Below are 22,882 nucleotides of genomic sequence, written 5' to 3'. Positions count from 1 at the left end.
AAAACCTAATTTGAGCAATTTTACATGATGAATGTTAAATTTTAAAAAGATAATATTTGAGGAATCCAACAATTGCCCGAGCTTCTCCAGATCCCTCATACTTAATTTGTTTGATGTTTCTGGCAAATGAGGGCCTCTTGCCTGCTTTATCGAATTCCCAGACAGCCCTGACAGAAACTGGAAACTTCTTGATGAAGTTATTTCCAGTTCTCGGCATTGTGTTTCGAGAACCCTGCCAGACTAACCTGGCAAGGATAGAGGTTGCATTTGGTTCAATATTTTGTTGCAATCGTTTTGTACTGTGGAATAATTACTAAATCATTTCACCGTTGCTGCCAACTCGTTATTTTGTAATTATCTAATCATAAGGCTTGACCCAACACCATGGGCATGATTCAGTGGGATGCTGCTATTCAGCAGCACTTTGTCATCTTGTTTGGTCCCAGTGATGAACTCTCCATCAAGGCCACTCTTTAAGTCATTTCCTGCACTGGCTAGCTGAACAAACCACAGATCGAGGCGCCATTTTACCAGACAGCCCTGGCCAACCCCTCCAGACCAACCCCTGGCCTGTGCAACCTGACACCAGGGAACCTTGCCACTGCCATCTTGGCACACTGACCATGCCACTCCAATGCCCTGAGTGCCAGGAGCCTCAACTCCCCACGAGACCCCTCCCCCAGGTGCCATCACAACTGGATCACGACAATATGAGCCAGTACCAAATGGTGCCTGGTTGAGGCCTCGCTAGCGAGGCCGGTGAATCTGGCGAACAGGTATTTTAATGAGCCTCAAGGATCGTTTAAATATCTAAGCCTGAATCTCAGCCAGCAAGAGCGTAATCCAGATCGCGATGCCTCACGTGACTCCGTTGAGGTTTCGAGCATTGCGAATCTCCTGCGAAGCCTCTCGCGAGGTTCAATGGCCTCGACCCAACATCAATCCAGATGCGATGAGGCCACTGAATCGCACTCCAGGAGTTTCTTTAATGTGCAATACAACCCAGTGTTAAGACAACCAGGGAAGTGGTGTTTTGAGAATCTCTGAGTTTTTATGTCATTTTATTGATTTTGTGAGAATTTATTACTGATGTTCAGAAAAGTCATGAAATCTTACTTGACCAGAAGAAACGTACTCAACCACATGGTCTGCTGCCAGGAAAACTAAAAAGGAAGCTCTCAGGTTATTTGTTGAAATATTAGTTGGAGATTTTCATGTTGTGATTAATGAGATCTGGGGCTCGATTCTCCCAAAATGGGATGACGTCCCCACGCCGCCAGAGAAACGGTGGAGTTTTACTCCAGAAATTCCGATAAACAAGTTGAGCTAATTCAATGCCCTGTAGGGGCCTAAGAGGGCCCCAGAGTAAATCTCACAGCTTTAGCTGCGGATACGGGCCCCCGCACTTCCGGTTGGGGGTCCGCGCAATCTTCATGGCGGACTCGGACCACACAGGCAGACAGAAAAATTAGACCTCCCCGATCAGCCATGCACCCGAGCATCTAACTGCGCGGATCTAATCCCCAGCTGCCTATAACGCCCCCCCGGTGTCCGATCCCCACACCCCGACCAGGGCGGCCGTGGACTTAGTCCGCAGCTGCCACGGCAGCATCCCGAACGGCAATAGGTGGTTAGTTCCGCGCCATCGGGAACTCGGCCAGTCGGGAGCGGAGGATTGCTGGGCGGGCCTCTGTCAATGGGCCCCCAGCCGCGCGCCGTTCTCCACGGTCATGCCGATTTCCGGGTCCCGGAGAATCGTGGAACCGGCGCCAGACCCGATTCCGGTGTGAAAGTGGATTCTCCGCCCCCGCACCGGCGTGACTTCGGCGTGGGGTTGCGGAGAATCCAGCCCTTGAGTCTGGGGGACTCTGGTGCTTAACAATTTTGGGGGCCACTGTAGAAAAAGCAGGACAATCTTGCATTCATATTACACCTCAGAATGTCCCAAAGCACCTTCTAGGCCAAACAAGCACTCTTCTGATGTGTCGTCACTATTGGATGTGAGCAATGCGGCAGCTAATTTTCCATACAGCGAGCTTCTACAATGAGATGTGACAAGACCAGACTATCTACTTTTAATGATGTTGGTTGAGAGATAGATATTACCCAGCACAGCCCAGTGAACTCCCCTGTTCCTCTTCAGAATTGTGCGCTTGGATCTTTAACGGCCCAGCAGGGCCCTGGTTTAGCACCTTATGCAAATGTTTCGCAGCAGTGGAGGAAGGGAAGAAGTGGACAGTGAGGTGTGGGGAACAGTCGATGGGAATGGATTGGAAAATTAAACATGTTTCTGGGTCCATACTTGCACTTGTTTGAGGTGAGATTAAAAGTGATGATGCGGGTTTGAAGACCTAATGGGAAAGAAAATAAATTGTGCAATTCAGCCATTCCGAGCAAATGACTGATAAAATCCCATCGGCAGCATATTCGGAAAAGGTTATGCTGTGGTGGAATTTTAAAGAAAATCCTCACTTTCTTCGAGAACATGATATGTGAGCGACACTATCCCCTTCGTCCAGCTCCAGCATTTCAGAGAGATCAATATGACTTGTGACTGAAGTCATTGACGTATACACCTTCCAGTATGTCTTAAAGTAGGAAGCCAAGCCCGTGAATAGAATTGCAGGCATGGGAAGTGAGGTGGTGATAGAGCATGAGAGAAGCGATTGAATGAGCAGCTCGAATAGAAAAGAATAATGTGGCGAGTGCAAGGGAAAAGAAATGCTCTCAAACTGAATGTGCAAAACTGAATTTGTATTTCTCTGCGTTTTAAAAACAATTTGATGATATGCCTGTCTCTGGTTTTCTATTCAGCCCATTCACCCATCATAGTGTGCAAAATGTTCATGCTCCTCCAATTAGTTTGAAACAGCTGCTGGGAGACACTTGATGCCTCTTCCTTTAGGTTTGATAGACCCTCTTATTTTAGGTTTTGTGTTGCTTCCATCCACTTCCCCCACAGTTGCAAACATTCAACGATAGCTCTGCAAGAGTACTGTCGTGTCTCACAACTTCAAAGTGGATCATGTTTAGTTTTCCTTGTTGCTGAGGTTTATTGTCATTTAAAAGGAAGAAAAGAAAGATTCACATTTATATTGTGCCTTTCATGACACCAGCACATCCCAAACAATTTCACATGAAGTACTTTGAAATGTCAGCATTGTTTTTTTTTAAATTGATTTACAGGATCTAGGCATCACTGGCTGATCCAGAATTTATTGTCCACTTCTAACTGACCTTGAGAATGTGGTAGTGCTAAGCAGCCTTCTTGAACCTCTGTCGCCCATGTGGTACAGGTACACTCACTGTGCTGTTCGGGAAGGAATTCCACGGTTTTGATCCAGTGACAAAGAAGGAACGCCAATATATTCCCAAGCCAAGATAGTGAGTGGCAGGGAGGGGAACTTCCAGATGATGATGTTCCCATGTGTCTGCTGCCCTTGTCCTTCTAGATGGTAGTGGTCGTGGGTTTGGAAGGTGCTGCCCCTTGTTGAGTTCCTGCAGTGCATCTTGTATGTGGTACACACGGCTGCCAGATCCTCAGTGGCGGAGGGAGTGAATGTTTAATGTGGTGAATGAGGTGTTAAACAAGTGGGCAGCTTTCTCCTGGGTGATGTTGAGCTTCTTGAGTGTTTTTGGAGTTGCATTCATTCAGGGAAGTGGAGAATATTCCATCACACTTCTGGCTTATGTCTTGAAGACGTTGAACATGTTTTTGGGAAGTCAGGAGGTGAGTTACCTGACACAGGATTCCTAGCCTCTGACCTGCCCTGGTACCCACAGTATTTGTATGACTGGCCCTGCTGAGTATCTGATAAATGGTTATCCCCAGGATGTTGACTGTGGAGGATTCAACGATGGCAATGCCATTGAATGTTAAGAGGTGATGGTTAGTGTGGTGAATGTAACTCCGTAATTCACACTGTATTGTATATACACGAGACCATGCATTTGTAAGCGCAGTTGCGTTGCCCGACCACTAGGGGGAGTAGTCTGTACAGGGCTCCACCCTTGGCTCCGCCCACGACTCCTCCCCCTGGACTGCTGTATAAATACCAATGCTCAGAGCCAGTCGTTCAGTTTATCGAGAGTTCAACGCAGAACAGGCTGGCTCTGTTGTAAGTAAATTAAAACCACTGTTCATATCTTAAAGCACGTGTCTAGTGAATTGATGGTTCCATCAGTTAGATTCACTCTTGCAGGAGAAGGTCATTGCCTAGCACTTATGTAGCACAAATATAACTTGCCCTTGTCAGCCTAAGCCTGGATATTATCCATGCCTTGCTGCATTTGGACATGGACTGTTTCATTATCTGAGCAAGTGTTGCTGAACATTTTGCATCCCTACTTCTGATCTTATGATGGAAGAAAGTTCATTGATGAGCAAATGAAGACGCTTGGCCCAAGGACACTACCCCCAAGTGATGTCCTACAAATGAAGTGGCTGACCTCCAACAACCATAACCATCTTCCTTTGTGCTCGGTCTCCTTGGGCAGTCGCTCAGGGTCAGGGATGACTTGCTTCCACTCTCTGGAGGTGGGTTTTGCGGTGGTTGGATAGTGTAATCCTAGATCCACAGGTGGTGTTTGATGAGATGAGTGAGTGGGATGCTCTGGATTTTGCGCTCTCTTTCCGCTGTTTACGGTTGGCCTCTGTATGCTCCACCCTGTGATGCTCGAGGTGCTTGGAGCCTTAGAAGCATAGAATCATAAAATCTCTACAGTGCAGAAGGAAGCCATTTGGCCCATCGAGTCTGCACTGGCCCTTGGACAGAGCACCCTATTTAAGCCCATGCCTCCACCCTATTCCTGACTGTAGCAGAAAAGATAATCAGCCATGAATGTCTAAGGAAATAAAGGAGAGTCAGAAATTGAAAGAAAAGGCATACAAAGTGGCAAAGATTTGTGGGAAACTAGAGGATTGGGACATCTTTAGTGATCAACAGAAAGCCATGAAAAAAGCTATAAAGAAAAGTAAGATAGATTATGAGAGTAAACTAGATCAGAATAAAAAGACTGATGGCAAAGATTTCTACAAATATATGAATAAATATATATATATATCTACAAAATATGTACAAATATACAAGTATTGTGGTGTCCTCTCACTCGTCCTGAAAGATATGCTTGTTAGGTGAATTGGGCATTCTGAATTCTCCCTCAGTGTACCGGAACAGGCACTGGAGTTTGGAGGCCCTTGAGGTATGGGAAATTATCCACATTGCCATGGGGTTCTTGATGGTCGGGGACAGTTTTTTGTGGCAGGAGTGGGCTGGTAGATAATCTTTGTTTTCCGGATCTTCAGTCTGAGTCCCATTCCCTCATATGCCTTGGTGAGTGCATCGATGGTGGTTTGTAGATAGGCCTCCGGGTGTGTGCGTACACAGGTGTCTTCTGCATGCTGCAGCGCAATGACAGAAGTTGAGGTCTTGGTTCTGTCCTGGAGGTGTTGGAGGTTGAACAGTTTCCCACTTGTCCGGTAGGTTAGCTCCACTCCAAAGGGAAGCTTCAGGGTGATGGGGTGAGAAAGATGGAGATGAGCATTGGTGCAATGATGCAGCCCTATTTGACCCCAGTTTGCAAACGTATTGGGTTTGTGGTGGTTCTGTTGGTGAGGATCACGGCTTGCATGTCATCGTGAAGCAGGCCTGAATGGTGATGAGTTTCTGCGGGCAGTCAAATTTGAGAAGTACGTTCCACAATCCCTCACAGTTGACAGAGTCAGAGGCTTTTGCGAGATCAAATGAGGCCATACATGGAGGTTGATGCTGCTCCCTGTACATTTCCTGCATTTTGAAGGCTTTGCAGTCTTAAGTAGGTTAACTATGCATTTGTTAACTACAAAAACTGTATACATGTGGTGTTGTGCGAAGCAAATAATGGCATGATGGGAAAACTAGTCAAGTTTCTTGGTACAATGAAATTTAAACTAACTTTGCATAACCTAAGGCACAAATTCAAGCAGAAAAGGTCAACTTGACCCGAAAACTGGCTGACTCTAAACTCGTATAAAACTTAGTCGTCATAACCCAGAGCAGTCTAAATACACAAGATAAGCTAGAACTCGTCTCTTTGGATACTTAAACAAGTCTGCTCCGTTTCTTAAACATGTGATCAAAAGACAAGATAATGATATGAGACCCCGAGTCCTCTAAAGGTCAGCAAGGTGACGCCAGTTTTATGATATTGCTTATGTTTTACTTTTGATCAAATTCCTGACCAAGCTGCATTCATATTATCTTGATTCTATAATGTATAAATATCGTTATATTTCTCTATAATAGCGCAGACTTGGGACGGACCCAGCAGTTTGTATTTGACTGCTCTCCGACTCCAAGTTTCAGCCATTTCTGCATGCAGACAGTTGTAATTCATAAATAAAGCTTAGCTTTGTTTTCTTAACGAGCGTTGTTGAATCTTTCTATCACAGTCCAGAAGCGGGAAAAATATTAACTACAACATACATACTTAGAGTGAAGGGTTTAAGCTTGGAGGTGACTCCATGCTTGTTAGTCCCCATGGCTCTGTCCAACACTAGACTTACTGGCCCTTACGTCACTTTGTGGGTGATACTGTACTCAGACCCATGTTAACCCTATATGTGCCAGACTCTCATACTGCAGTTATCACTGTTGCCCTTTTCCATGTGTTTAACTTCATGTTGACACATAATTTGAGCCACAATATAATCGGTGTTTTAAAGCAACCATAAAATCTGAATCAATGGTTAACTAGTACAAGATGGCCATTCTGGAAGGAACCGGAAACTCAGCAGCAAGGTGGCAATAGACATTGTGGTTGTTTCTCTTTCCTTTCAACCAGTTTATATGGCTGAGAAACAAAGAAGTCAGTTATGTCTTTGGCAAGGTTTGACATTCAGGTGACGTATGTGACCAACCTTTTCAAGCTTATTTATTGCCCACCAGGAAAAGATGAGCAATTCATACGATTATCTGCTGTTGTGTTTGTGCTGTTGGAACATTTCCGAATGGTCACACCAAGCAGGAAATTTGGTCTCAGAGTTAAACAGAAGATTGAAAAGCTAGAGCAACAATATTGTATTGCCGAGTCCATCAGAGCATCGCCACAAAAGCAAAAGGAACAAATACGTTTCCCTTACGTATATTTTTCATACCTTGGTGTCATTTCTTGCTGTTGTGCTGAAGAATGTTTACTTGCATTTTAGGCCTATTTTCTTAGTCACCTTGTCCTTTTACATGTTACAGGTCAATTGATTTGAGGCCAATGTAAGTACGAAGGAAGAAGACTGTGACGATCGAAGGTTGACCATTTTCCATGACTTTTCATGCATGAAGGGATATCCATCTTGCTTTCAGCACTGAAGGACAAACACACCCACAGGTAATGACCTGCCTTAAATTAGCCAAATGTATGTCACATTGTTGATTGAGCATAGAGAACGGTTTGAAGAGTTGGTGGTTGTGCTGCCTTGCTACAGGCTACTGTGTAATTTGTCAACCTTGACGGGATAATTTTTGTACTTTTGATGGAAGTTAGTTGTGTCGCTCAGGCTGTAGCTTGTGTTGCTCAACATTGCTGTAGGATCTGTGCTCGTTGTCAATCGAAGTCACGTATTAGTTCAGGAATGGGTGAAATCTGTAGATATTGAGGAGAGATGCCTCCATAATATCACCTCTGGAAAAATAAAATCATTTAATCTTCTAGGCAGCAAACCAATCAATAATAAATGCAGAGGACTTGATCTCAATTTTACAAATGTTCTTCGTCTGTATTTGTTGCTACTAATTAAAACATATATTGTAGTAAACCACGGGAGGCAGGAGTCCGTCACCACACCAATATTTATTTACAATAACGATATTACAGGAGCAGTTACAAACAGTGCTGCTAGCAGTCCAGTCAACTTAAGACTGGCTCACAAAGCCTATACAGGCGCTTATATGGGCCCCTTCAATGAGCTATCATTGAGGGAGCTCATACTCCAATTGGCCAACCAATAAAGCCAATTGGAGTTCATTACACCCCCCCCCCCGAAAGGTCCGAGGAATTCCTGCCAGCTGGCATTCCTCTGAGCTTCTTCCTGCTCCTCATGTCTGGGTCTGTCACCTCTGTGTCGGCCGCTGGGTCGTTCTCCGAAGTGGGCCGGACCTTATAGGTGCCTGTCTTTTCCTTGACGACCTCCTTGGAAGTTGTTCTTCCTCCTCCTTGGGGAGAGGTGTCGCGGCGGCCTCGTCGAACGTGTCCATCTCCGACTCTGACGACTGGATGACGGGGTCTGGAGAAATTGCTCGGGGCTGGGGTGTGGGTATCCTTTCCGTCTGGGCTATCCCAGCTTGAGGTGGTCCTGCTTCGCATGCCTCCAGGTGTGGTTCCGCTGCCCTTATTTGGTCTAGGTGTTTCTTCAGCACCTTACCTCCTATCGAAACCTCATAGGATATGGGCCCTGTTTGGGACTCTACCGTGCCTTTGACCCATGTTGGTCCATTCCCATAATTCTTGACCCAAACCGGTGCCCCCACCTGGAAATGTCTCTGCTGCCGACTATTATCATGCCCCCTGCGTTGGACCTCCTGTTGTTTCTCCACTTTCTCCGTTAAATTTGTGAAAAGGAGACTCAGCCTCGTTCGTAGCCGCCTTCCCATTAAGAGTTCAGCTGGCGGTATGCCCATTGTCGAATGCGGTGTGGTCCTGTAATCAAACAGCCAGCAGGAGAGCTTTGAGTCCATTGACGCTGCCGGCTGCTTCTTGAGTCCCGCTTTAAGTGTTTGGACCGCTCTCTCTGCCAGGCCGTTGGTCGTTGGATGGTAAGGGGCCGTTTTGATGTGACGGACTCCGTTTCCATCAGGAATTTCCCAAATTCCCCACTTGTGAATGCCGTTCCGTTGTCCGACACCAATACCTCCGGAAGTCCATGTGTTGCAAATGAGGCCCTGAGCTTTTCAATTGTCGATGCTGTGCTTGCCGCATTTACCCGGTGGACATCCAACCATTTGGAGTGGGCGTCCACTATCACCAAAAACATTGAGCCCATGAAATGGCCGGCGTGGTCAATATGTAGGCGGGTCCACGGTCTGCCTGGCCATTCCTACGGGTGCAATGGCGCCGCTGGTGGCACTCTTTGCCCCTGTTGGCACTTCTGGCACCGACGTACCAAGGCTGCGATGTCTGTGTCCAAACCTGGCCACCAAACGTAGCTTCGAGCTAGCATCTTCATTTCAGACACCCCTGGGTGTCCGTGATGTAACTCGGTTAAGATTGCCTGACGGCCCTGAGCTAGGACTATTACCCGGGCTCCCCATAATAGGATACCATCTTCTCCGGTTATTTGGTCCCTTCTGCTCCAGCATGGGTGCATCTGGGGCTCCACTGGTCTTTCCAGTTCCCCTGTTAGCAGTAAATGCTTCATCTTGGCTAAAACTGTGTCTTCTTGCATCCACAACCGAATATGTTGTGCGTCTACTGGTAGGGGGCGGCATTCTCCCTTACCCGGCGTGACGGAGGGTCCCGGAGTAGGGGAGTGGCGCCAAGCACTCCGGGGTCGCGCCTCCCCAAAGGTGGGGAATAATCCCCACCTTTGGGGGCCAGCCCCGCGCCGGAGCGGTTGCGACCAGAAGACCGGCGCAAAAAACCGGCGCCCCCGGCAGCGGGGCTGGCCGAAAGGCTTTCGCCGGTCCGCGCATGCGCTGGCATTGATGTCAGCGGCAACTGGCCGCTGACGTCACTGCCGGCGCATGCGCAATATGGGGTTCCCTTCCGCCTCCGCCATGGTGGAGGCCATGGCGGACGCGGAAGAACATAGTGCAGCCAGGGCACTGGCCCGCAGTCTGAGCGGGGGGTCCCGATCGTGGGCCAGGCCACCGTGGGGGCAACCCCCGGGGTTCGATCGCCCTCTGCCCCCCCCCAGGACTCCGGGGGCCTGCTCGCGCTGCTGAGCCCGCCGTTCCAGAGGTGGTTTAAACCTCGGCGGCGGGAGAGGCCTCTCAGCGGCGGGCTGGAGAATCTCCGCAGGGGCCTCTCCGATCGGAGTGGCGTGATTCCTGCCCCCGCCACTTCCCGGGTGGCGGAGAATCTCTGCCACGGCGGGGGTGGGATTTTAGGCGCCCCCAGGCGATTCTCCGGCCCTGCTGGGGGTCGGAGAATTTCGCCCAGGGTGTCCAAAAAATTTAGAGTCATTACTGTCTCCTCTACTTTTGGTATTTGTGGCGGATTGTCCGGGAGGGGAAGTCAGCTCAAAGTATCTGCATTTGCTACTCGCGCGCCCGGTCTGTGCTCCAGAACGTATCTATACGTCGCCAGTAGCAACGCCCAGCATTGAATTCTAGCTGATGCAATCGGGGGTATTGACTTGTCTTCTTTTAATAACCCTAATAACGGCTTATGGTCCGTCACTGTGGTGAATTTCCGCCCGTACAGATACTGGTGAAATTTTTTTACTGCGAATATCACCGCCAGTCCTTCCTTCTAGATTTGGGCGTACTTCCTCTCAGCCATCGCCAAGGTCCTCGAAGCATAGGCTATTGGCCGTTTTTCCCCATTCCTTCCTCTATGGGCTAAGACGGCTCCTACCCCGTAGGGGGATGCCTCACAAGTGATCACCAATCCTTCCTTGGGTCATAATGCTCTAGGATATTTTCGGATGACAGCTGTTCCTTAATGTCCCTAAATGCTCGGTTTTGGTGGGCGGACCATTTCTATTCGTGCCCCTTTTTTAGTATCTGGTGTAGGGATTCTAGGACGGACGCCCTATTTTCAATAAATTTTCCATAATAGGTTACCAACCCTAGAAATGATCGTAACTCCTGGACCGTGGTGGGAGCTGGGGCTTCTTTTATTGCCCTTACTCTGTCTTCTAATGGGTGTAAGCCTGACTCGTCTACTTTATATCCCAGGTACGTCACTTGTGGGGCCAGAAAAACACATTTTTACCTTTTTAACCATATGCCTGCCTTTGCGAAACACCTGAGCACTTCCTCCAGGTTCCTTAAGTGTTCCCTGTTTGTCCTACCCGTGATTAAGACATCGTCCAAATAAATTGCCACCTGCGGTAGTCCCTGCAGAATATTTTCCATCGTACGCTGGAATATAGCGCAGGCTGATGACACTCCGAATGGTAGCCTAGTATAACGAAAAAGGCCCTTCAGGGTGTTGATCGTAGCGAACTTCTGGGAGTCCTTGTCCAGTTTTAACTGCAGGTAGGCGTGGCTCATGTCTAGTTTTGTGAACAAAAGCCCACCTGCCAATTTGGCATATAGGTCGTCTATTTTCGGGATTGGGTATTTGTCCAGCAGTGCGTATTTGTTTACCGTCTGTTTGAAATCTCCACAGAGACGTATCAAGCCGTCTGGCTTCAAAATTGGTACCACCGGCGCTGCGCATTCCGAGAACTGTACTGGTCTGATAATGCCGTCGCGCCGTAACCTTTCTATTTCGTCATCTACTTTCTTCCTTAATGCAAAAGGTACCGGCCTGGCCTTACAAAATTTCGGAAGGGCTTCTGGGTCCATGTGCAAAGTTGCTTTGGCGCCTATGATTTCCCCCAAACCTTCCTGGAAGACCTCCGGGTATTTTTGGAGTACTCCACTCAACTGCCGCTTCCACTCTGGAAAATTATCATCCAATCTAATTTTAGGTCTTTCAGCCAGTTCCGTCCAATTAAGCTCGGTCCGGAGCCCTCTACTATCGTCAACGGTAATCTGAGCAATTGTTTCTCATATTCCACTGGTACATGAGTCGTGCCTAGAACCTCCAGGGGCTCCCCCGTGTAGGCTTTTAGTTTTGTCGATGTTTTTGTTAGGGTTAGTGGCTGGAGTCCATCTTTGATTTTTCTAAATGCTGGCACTCCCATTACTGATACGGCCGCACCCGTGTCTATGTCCATTATTGTCGGCCGCCCGTTCACCCATGGGGTAATCTTAATGGGTTCTGCTTTCTTCGTTGCAATATTATATAACTGTTCACCTTCGGAGGAGAATGGGCGTCTAGGTTGTGTACTTCCCTGCGTCCCCACCTGCTATTCCTCTTTTGCCACCTCCTTCTAAGGTTTCTGTCGCTGTTACCCGACTCTGTCTGGTGCCAGAAACGATCCTTCTCTGTTGGGGAAGCTTCAGCCGGTACTTCCCTCTGTCTCCAGTTAGTCCTGGCAGACTTGGGGGCAGTTCTGGGGTTTACCTTTTTCCCTCTATTCCTCAGGCTTTTCCTGAGAGCGGCTATCTGGTAGGAGGACCCATTGTGGTAGTCCCTCTCACAGGTATCTACCTCCATTGGCGTGCCCTGTAGTTCCTGCGCCCCACTTGCTGCCTTTTCTAGGGACAGTGTGAGCTGTAACGCCTGCCTGCAGTCTAGCTTTGTTTCTGCCAACAGGCGGTTCTGTATTGTGAGGTCGTTTATACCACACACTAACCGGTCCCGAAGCATTTCATTTAGCGTCGGGCTGAACTCACATTTTTCCGCCAGCCTTCTGAGGCTGGTCAAGAAATTCATGACTAACCCCCTGTCTTCCCACTTCGCTGTGTAGAATCTGTACCTACGCAAAATGAGGGGTGGTTTTGGGTCGTAGTGCTCTTTCACCAATTCCGTTAATTCTTGGAAAGTTTTCGTGTCCGGCGCATACGTATAATGGCGAAAGCTGAGGGTCCGCACGCCAACAGCAGGATAAGCCGTCTCCTTTCGTCTGTCAGTATATCATTTGCCCGGAAGAAGTAACACATTCTCTCCACATACTGGAACCAGTCCTCAATAGCCGGGTCGAATGCCTCTAACCTCCCAAAAAATGGCATTTTTAAAATGGCAAGGCTTACCCTCCGAGTGCGGCAGCTGGTCTCCGCAAAATTCTTAGTTTACCTCGTCGCCACTGTAGTTACCCACGGGAGGCAGGAGTCCGTCAACACACCAATATTTATTTACAATAATGATATTACAGGAGCAGCTACAAACAGTGCTGCTAGCAGTCCAGTCAACTTAAGACTGGCTCACAAAGCCTATACAGGTGCTTATATGGGCCCCCTCAATGAGCTATCATTGAGGGAGCTCATACGCCAATTCACCAACCAATAAAGCCAATTGGAGTTCATTACATACATTAACAAAATAAAACTTAAATACACAAGATTACAGTGACACAGTTAAATTTAGTCTCACAACATTTCCCAAAAGATTTCTACTTCGCTAGATTCAAAAATAAACCCTCCTTTTCCAGGAAACAGTCCCTATAGATTTTTAATCTCTAAATATCCCAGTAATATTACTACAAGGCACCCACTGCTGTCATAAAGATGGTATTTAACAGGGCGTATCTCTCCTTCTCACTTGACAATGGAAATCCATTGCACGGAACAAAATCTTGCTTTTTGGAACAAACATACACTTCTCTGGTGCTGGCGAGAGGTTGTTTACTTCACAAATCTGTCCAAACACAGCACGCAAGATGTCACCATAGCCTCTTCTCTAACACAGTTTTCAATTGTTCCTTAAATATGTTCTTTCTCTTTCATCTTGAAACTCATTGTTCTTAACTTTTCCTTGGAAGGTGTTGTACCTTCTAAACCACAGTGTGTATTTAACCCGTATACGATGGACAAATGATCATACAAGTCAATTAATACAATAATTATTTATTAACAAGCACACAAGTTTAATATTAATCAATCACATACACATGCAAATTGGGCTCTAAACTAATACACTAAATGACCTTCACTTAACTTCCAGGTGACTGGCAAGTACAGAGCAGAAAAGGCCTTATCTGTAATCTTGCAGTCTGGCAGTACTGGATATCTGTTGCTGGTTGTCTGTGTCCTCGGCTCTGGTCCCTCTGCGGAAGGTTTGGATGGCCTTCTTCTGGGCTGGTGAAGGGTTCACTGTTGTTGGCTGCTGAAAGTTGCAGTCGAGAGAGAGCTTCTAAGGTGAGACAGAATCTTTATAAACTGCTTGGATTTTCATGCTCTTTTGAGATTGGTGTCTGGGTCATTGTCGATCATTGTTCAGCACCCTGATCGATCAAGTCCAATCAGGGGCTGCCACATCGATTTTGGCCTCAGTGGCCATGCCTGGAAGTGTTGGGGACAGGGTCTTCGGTGCTGCTTTGTCTCACAAAAAATGTGATTGACAGGATAGTTCTATTGTTCCTGGGATGCCTGGAGATGGTCTTTTTCCTGGGCTGTTAAAAATGTCTGAGCTGCAGCTTTTGTGTATCTGCAGGCTGCAGCCTGACTGTGACCATTTTTCCCAGCGTTCTTCGTGAGAGGCCATTTTAGGTGGCCACAAAGGAATCTTTCCCAGAATATATAAAATATTTCATGTTGTCATTATGGCCACTATTTCTGAAAAAATAAACGTAATAACATTGCTTGATTAATTGATGGTCTGTGTCTGTTTTAACCCTTTCAACAAGTAAGCTCAACCAAAATATCTTTATCTCCCCTTGTGCAAATTTCCATCCATGTTGTTTACTTATTCCTTTTAGCTTCCTCCTCTTCACTTCAAAATGCCTGCTTTTGCATCTAAACCATGATGATTTAAACCTTGCTGTCTGACTGTCTTTAATTCTGTTAACTTAGTCACACACCACACAAACATACAAGCACAGCCCCCACAACCTGCTTCACAATATTCCACAGTATTATTTGAAATATTGATACATCTTTGCACAGGTTTTCCAAGCCCTGGGAATTGCAGACAGCAATATTCAAATGTAAATCAGCCTCTTCATTGCACTGCGTGAGTTTGATTTAAATATATTAATAAAGGACCACGACTCTAAGCAGGTCACTATAAAAGCACACTATTCACCTGTGAAAAAGTGGCAATGGACATGCAACCTCTCCTGCCTGTTGTGCAAGAGTTAATATCAAGGACATAAACTTTGAGGGAAATAAATTATTTTGGGGCTGTTGAGCCAGTTAAGGAACAGAGGACTAGAGAACATCACCAGAAAATAAGAAAAGAGAGTTAGATCAGATTGACTTAAAATGAGATTAAAAGGATGAGTTTTCCTGACATCCCAAGTTGTAGAAAGTGGATGGATTAACTGAAACTCATCACATTGGTCATTATGATATCCACTTGGTTGCTTTCAAGGGATGAGATGAGCTTCCCAGAATGTTCCCCTAAATTGGTGCCAAGTTTTTTAATCTCTCATTTATTTTTATATCACTTCTCGGAGATTGCATGACAAGAGGTGGGGGCTTTGATGACGATGCGTGGAGGTCACATATGTCTGAATGGGCAGCTTTTTTGCATGTTTGTATCACGCCACATTTCCACACAGCATTTGACTATTTTCCCTGGAATGGATGCTTCATCCTAACTGGCTTTCTGAAATCTGTGCCGCTGTAATTTAGTTTGGCACAAAACCCAAACTCTACACAGTCTGTTAAACTGCAGCAGATTTATCCTCTGCTGTTATTTCCTTTCTCTACCTGTCCTTTTAATGTTCACTCAACCACTGGTCATTGTTTAAATTACCTACCGCAAATTCCATTTACTGCTGATGCTGTAAATGCTGGCTTTGTCTAGTTGGACTCAGTCTTTGGTATGGTTCAGCAAATTCTGGCATTTAAATTAAACCAATGTGAAGCAAATGTATCCAATAAAATGTGGGTTATATAACCATGTCTCCGCATAAGTAATTCTCTGACAACCTGTTCCACTTGTAACCCCGTGAGTGGTAGAAATGTATAAACTGTTCCTCCATGGCGAGGCAACATCAGCCGCAAATCCAGGGATTTTGATTGCACAATCTCGTTCCCATAGAAGGGCCAAGCATCCAAAATAGGCAGCTGTTACGTTTGGGGGTAAGGGCGGAGGAAGGAGTCATTTCAATGTCTTGGAAGTGAGCAATTTCCTCGAATGTAGCAGAATATCAAAGCCTTAAACATCCAGACGATGATTACCACCCAATTAAGAAATTGATCTTCCTTTTCGGAAGCCAATAGTTCAGCATCAAGGGGATGTAATTGGTCTACATCAGTAGTGGAAAGCAGGATCATGGAAATCAACAACCAGTTACGCATTGCACCAGTTCTTAGTTTGCATTGACTTGGAAAATATTGCCAAAATCTTTAACTTTTGAGCAAGTAAAAGCAAGAGTGAGACTAAGATGAAGGCCTTCAAACTATCATCCGATGAACTCCAATAAAGAGAATATTTGAATGGGGCAAAAAAATAGCTGCCGTTTCACGACCAGCCCATTTTGCATGACAAGCATAGACCATTTTCAGCTGCTCAGCATGTCACTGTGTAATATTCTAAGGAGAAAAGGACATCTGCGTCATCATTAAGTTAGGAATGAATTGGAAAAGTTAAATTTAACGTCTCTCTTCCCTTACAGTAATGCGACGGGACCATTTCTCAATCTTAACCGTGCTGTTGGTATGTCTTCAGCTGCCTCACCTTGAAGGAGTTTTCTTCAACCATGCAGAAAAAAATATTTATTCAGCAGCCTCTACCCAGTTTTCCCATGACTCAGCAATACTTGCTTGTGTAAAATCAATATCTACCTATGTGCACAGCTATCCTGTGTCAAATTATAAATGCTGAGCAGCATTTGGGAGAGAGTGGGGATGAAAATTCTGAGGAAAATTAAACCCATGGGTCTGCAACTGTTGGCAGGCAGGTGGAAAATTTCTATTTGAAGACTGAATCATCTATAAATAATACTAGGTTTTCTTCCCCAATTGCTGCTACCTTCAATCTATCCCCTTTGCTCCACTTGGCACAGTAAAAATACGGTATGGATTTAATGCGGAATCATGTGTGAGCTGCTTGCTTGGTTCGTCTGTTCCACATCAGTCTTTGTGAGATATGGACTGTTAGAAAGACTCACTTACCTCTAATGCAGTTGCTCATTGGTCAATTATTTACGGCTGTGGCCAAAAGAACAGATGTGTGCAATATCTTGGATTGCAGACATTAGACTATCTGTCACGAGAAGGAAAAAAAGAACAAAATTAGCTGACTCTTGATGGAAGCTGGCTCACTTCCAAGGACAATAAAACAATATTTTTCTCAGCAATTGCTCTTGTCACAAGTTCACCTTTGCACAGTTAGTGATCATTCTTAGATCTGACGCATTGGCCTGGATTTTCACCCAGTCAGTTTGGTATGGGAGCCCTTTAAAATGGCAGATGGATAACGATTCCAGAATTCCTGAACCCACTCCCGGGCTGTGATTTTCAAGGGTGCAAGCAGGTTCCTGTCTAAAGCCTGCATCTGGCTCTCATGACCTGGCTGGCTCCATTGCGGAGGTAGGCATGTTCTACCCCTCCACAACTTTCATGGAGTTGGGCCAGATTTTTAAAGAGTCGTGGTTCACAGTTCCCCGAATGTGGATGAGGCAACCTTTTAAAAGGTAAATTCTGCAGGTTCCCTCTCATGTCCCCTGTGACACACTCTGGTAGTTGCATGGGCATTGACACATTCTACACCTAATATACAGCATAGTGTATTATGGCATGTGTATAATAAACTTTGAAAAAATCTAATCCACTGATTTTCTACTATGTTTGAAAATAAGTCTGATTTGCAAGCTAATAAAAGTGTCAATCATCCAGACCGTTTCAAGTTTCAAAAACACAAACCACAAATCCTAGAATGCATTCAACAAATATTGTGAAATTGACCGCAGAGATCAGGGAGCCTAAGCTGTCAATCAAACAATGTTTCCTCTGGGGCACAGGTGTTCTCATGTTGTAATAGCTATCTGGGTTCCAGGTCCAGCCTTGTTATGTTCTAGAAAGTATACATGGATAAATGGGCACGGAGTGCCTGATTATGGCATGGGGGCATGAGGGGCTTAAGGGGGTGGGTGAAAGGGCAGAACTTGCGAGAGGGAACTTGAGGAGACATAGGGAGTAGGTGGGGAGCATGAGTTGACCTTGCGAGTAATTGGATGATGAAGGGGTGTGAAGGATGAGGGATAGGTAGCCTTTCTTATTTATTTTTCACAGGGACAAAGGCCAATAGTACCAAGGTCGGCCATTGAAGCAGCCCGTCTTTGCACCCAGCAGCTCCTTGCGGCTACCTCCACATTTAGAGTAATAGAGTCACAGAGGTCTACAGCATGAAAACAGGCCCTTTGACCTAACTTGTCCATGCTACCCAGTTTTTACCACTAAGCTAGTCCCAATTGTCTGCATTTGGCCCATGTCCTCTTCCCAGATCGCCCTAGCATGGTTCCCATTCACACCTGGGGCGAAATTCTCCGACCCCCAGCAGGGTCGGAGAATCGCCTGGGGCCGCAGAAAATCCTGCCCCCGCACCCAGGAAGAGGTGGGGCGGGAATCACGCCACTCCGATCGGCGAGGCCCCTGCGGCGATTCTCCGTCCCGCGATGGGCCGAAGTCCTGCCGCTGGGTAGGCCTCTCCCGCCGCCGAAGTTTGAACCACCTCTGGTGGCAGCGGGATCGGCGGCGCGACCGGGCCCCCGGGGTCCTGGGGGGGGGGGCCGCGGGGCGATCGGACCCCAGGGGGTGCCCCCACGGTGGCCAGGCCCACGATTGGGGCCACCCGATCAGGGTGCGGGCCAGTGCCCTGGGGGCACTCTTTCTCCTCCGCCGCCGCCACGGCCTCCGCCATGGCGGAAGCGGAAGAGAAAACCACAGTGCGCATGCGGTGGTGGTGACGTCAGCGGCAGCTGGCTGCTGACGTCACCGCTGGCGCATGCGCGAACTGGCGAAAGCCTTTCGGCCAGCCCCGCTGCCGGGCGGCGGGCCTGAAAGGCTGCTGCCGCCGGTTTTTGCGCCAGTCGGCGTGGTGCCAACCGCTCCGGAGCGGGCCTAGCCCTCAAAGGTGCGGAGAATACCGCACCTTTGGGGAGGCCCGACCCCGGAGTGGTTGGCGCCACTCCCCTACGCCAGGACTCCCCGTCCTGCCGGGTAGGGGAGAATCCCGCCCCTGGTCCCCAGCAATGAAGATCCTGCCTTTGCGGGCACTTCCCTTTAAAGTGGGTGGGCCGAGCCAGGAATTTTCTCGACTTGCCCTGTCCACCTTGAAGATGAAAATTCAAGCCATTGAGAATAATGGAAGTCTGGGAGGGAACTACAGCACTTAATTTAATATAGTATGTATAATGAATTAAGATGACAATAAGTTCAGAATATAACGTTGTTGCGGGGTCCAACTATGTGGTACAATGGAATGTGGCAGAGGCTGCAATCTAATACACACAACAGAAACTTTGTCCACTCACGTTGATGCAACAGTCAAGAAAGCCCAACAACGTCTCTACTTCCTGAACAAATTTGGCATGTTTGCATCGACTCGCTCAAACTTCTACAGATGTGCCATAGAGAGCATCCTATCCGGCTGCATCACAGCTGCTCGGCCCCAAATCGCAAGAAACTGTAGAGTGTGGTGAACTCAGCCCAGCGCATTACACATTCTTGCCACCCTCCCATTGATTCTGTCTACATGTCCCGCTGTCTCAGGAAAGCAGACAACATTGTCAGTGACCCCTCCCACCCAGGCTTTGCCGTCTTCCAGGCCTTTCCATCAGGCAGAAGATACAGACGTCTGAAGACCCGCACATCCAGATATAGGAACAGCTTCTTCCCCACATCTACTAGACTCCTCAACAACTCTCCCTTGGACTGATCTGTTCCCTGTAAGAACACCATTCATGATGCCCTATGCTGCTCTTGCTCATGTATTTCTTTGTTTGGCCCTTGTTCCGCACTGTAACCAATCATTATTTGTTCATGTACCATTTGTCAATGTACACTGTCGATTATTCTTTTGTCGACTCAGTCCGTACTGTGTACGTTTCCTTTGCCACAGAAAAATACTTTGGTACATGTGACAATAGATATCAATCAATCAATCAATCAATTGCAGGCTTGTCGAATCAAGACATTGTATGGATTTATGTATTGAATAATAGATGCTTAGAAGTGAGTTACAGACAGGAATCGCATTGTGAAATACAGATTAGATGAGCCATTCTAGAATATTATTTTTTTTAAACTTTTTGGAATTTTATTTATGTCTCATTGATCGGAATTTTTCCATATCTTTTCAAAGTGTCAAGCTCTGACTGAAAACTGGTGTGTAGGACCAGCGTGTAGCTCTCCAGCTACACAGTGAGTTTTTAGGCCAGATTTTCAGGTGCTCAGAGAAAATGCGGGATGTTCGCCTTCAGGACAGGGCCTGATTGAGCTGGCAAGACCAGCTTCACAGAGATCGGGGCACCATATTTACTGGGTACCCTGATCATAAGTGAAGTTGAACCCATCCTCCCAACTTGCCAACCTGGAGGCCTCGGGGGCTCTTTCTTTCCGTCCACCCCCCCCCCCCCAACAAGCACAATCATCAGGGACTGTCTCCCACACCATGGCCAATAACCACTGCCCGCTGCAGATGTATCACTGGTGTTTTCCCCCTCACTGCCTGCACTCCCCCTCCCCCCACCCTCCCTATGCCTGCAGGTTCCCACCTTAATGGCATTGGGAATACTCTCAACTGAGTCACGTCTTCAAATAGTTGTCGCAAACGTCACCAACGTGACGTCACATCGGCGAGGTATGAATATTCTGTGAGGAGGGATCATGTAGCAGCAGAAATTGATAATTAGATGGAAATGTATGCGAAACAATTAAAATGAGATTCTTGCCCTTTGTGAGTGTGCACCTCGAAACATCACCGGCGGGGAGCATGGAAAATCAGGAAATGCAATCTCGCTGGCAAGAATCGGGAAATACGATTCTCGGCGTATTTTCCACCCATGTAGCCGTTCTCTCTGATGGTGAACGCGGGCTGAAAATAATCCCCCATTATTTTGGATCAGCTTTGATGCCACCTCTGCTTCTTGGTGGCAGATATAGCATTCCCTACTCTGGCGATACATCCCACCATGTATTGATATGTTCTACTTATTGAACTCAGCCAGAGAAATAGCATCCAATCAGTGCTGGGTTGGCACAGTTACGGATTGTAGCCAATTCACTCGATGTTAATATAATCCTGACATGCTGATGTTACCTCAGCTACTTCTTCAATTCACTGATTGGCCAGTACTCGCTGTGTGCAAACAAAAAATAATTTTAAAGGAAAATTAGGGGTATAAAGTTAGTTTGTTTTGGAGGGGAGGAGAAACTTGGTCACAAAAATTCATTGTTTTCCGCTGGAGTATTCCAGTGAATATTGCATTTGGTAAAGATTGTTGAGAGAAAGATGCAGTTCCTTTTATAATCTTGTGATGTCCCAAAGTGCTTTCCAAACAATCAAGTACTTTAAAAAGTGTAATCACTGGTGCCGGGTAGGATCCACAGCAATCAATTTCCAAACAGCAAGCTTACAGAAACACGAATGAAATAAATTCCAGATAATCTGTTTGTTTTTTAAGAGATGTCGGTTGAGAGATAAATATTGGCTAGGATACCGGAAAAACCAGACTGCATTAAATCGAATAATGCCATGGGCTCTCTGACTACGAGTGCAAGGGAAGAGTTTGATTAGAAGGTACTTGTCATGAAGTAAATCAATGGGGGCCTCACGGTAGCATGGTGGTTAGCATCAATGCTTCACAGCTCCAGGTTCCCAGGTTCGATTCCCGGCTGGGTCACTGTCTGTGTGGAGTCTGCACGTCCTCCCCGTGTGTGCGTGGGTTTCCTCCGGGTGCTCCGGTTTCCTCCCACAGTCCAAAGATGTGTGGGTTAGGTGGATTGGCCATGCTAAATTGCCCGTAGTGTAAGGTTAATGGGGGGGTTACGGGTATACGGGTTACGTGGGTTTAAGTAGGGTGATCATTGCTCGGCACAACATCGAGGGCCGAAGGGCCTGTTCTGTTCTATGTTCTATGTTCTAAATCCTTTTAGTCTTTCTAGAACATAGAACAGTACAGCACAGAACAGGCCCTTCGGTCCTCGATGTTGCGCCGAGCAACGATCACCCCACTCAAACCCACGCATCCACCCCACACTCGTAACCCAACAACCCCCCCCTTAACCTCACTTTTTAGGACACTACGGGCAATTTAGCATAGCCAATCCACCTAACCTGCACATCTTTGGACTGTGGGAGGAAACCGGAGCACCCGGAGGAAACCCACGCACACACGGGGAGGACGCGCAGACTCCGCACAGACAGTGACCCAGCCGGGAACCGAACCTGGGACCCTGGCGCTGTGAAGCATTTATGCTAACCACTATGCTACCGTGCTGCCCCTAACTACTTCCCTGAAGCTCCTATCTATGACCCCCTCTGCCTCCCGAATGATCCGAAGTTCATCCAGCTCAAGCTCCAGGTCCCTAACAATTTTTGAGGAGCTGGAGTTGGGTGCACTTCCCACAGATGAAATCAGCAGGGACACTGATGGTGTCCCTTCTGTTTCAACTTTTCTCAGATTCTGAATATATACTAACCACAAGCATATTCCCTCGAACAAAAACATATAACAGCTCTGAAGATGGGCTGGTGTCATGCTGTAAGACGTTGCTTTTCAAACATCTCATCAATGTGAGAGCGGGGGTTGAAGAAAACTGCCCTTGCAAATATTGACCCCGCCCCTCCCAAGAACTAGATATTTCAACTCCTCAGAGACGATGTTACAAAGATAATCAATTCTATTACAGCAGAAAACATTTTGGATTTCAAAACAACAGTCGCGATGAAAGCAATTTTAACATACTCCTGATGAAAGGTCATCTACCTGAAATGTTAACTGTTTCTCCCTCAGCAGGTGTTGCCTGACCTGTTCAAGGGTTTTCTAGTTTTATTCTGTTCTGTTGTAATTTTGAACCTAGGTATCTTGCGGGAAACAGATGGGATTGGGTGGATCACTGAATTTACTTCCCACCCAATATGACTTGTTGTAAGATGTTGTGGTGCAGTTTGGTAGGTCTCATGAAGAGATTCTGAGTCTTGTATAGTTTAACAGTTCGTGTTTGTTAACTACTGTAGTAGTAAC

The 22,882-nt window shown here is 46.8% G+C and overlaps 1 protein-coding gene across 17 annotated transcripts in view; it reads left to right on the top strand.

Moving 5' to 3' along the window:
* Positions 1 to 22,882, top strand: part of LOC119965371 (teneurin-2-like) — a 3,273,255-nt gene that overhangs the window by 1,257,909 nt on the left and 1,992,464 nt on the right. For all 17 annotated transcript variants that reach the window (XM_038796070.1, XM_038796068.1, XM_038796065.1 and 14 more), the window contains exon 9: positions 7,227 to 7,362. The gene's annotated coding sequence lies outside the window, so the exon portion shown is untranslated. The remainder of the gene's footprint in view (positions 1 to 7,226; positions 7,363 to 22,882) is intronic.

This window comes from Scyliorhinus canicula, chromosome 4, assembly GCF_902713615.1.
Source record: "Scyliorhinus canicula chromosome 4, sScyCan1.1, whole genome shotgun sequence".
NCBI lineage: Eukaryota > Metazoa > Chordata > Chondrichthyes > Carcharhiniformes > Scyliorhinidae > Scyliorhinus > Scyliorhinus canicula.
This window is presented reverse-complemented; position numbering and strand designations above follow the sequence as displayed.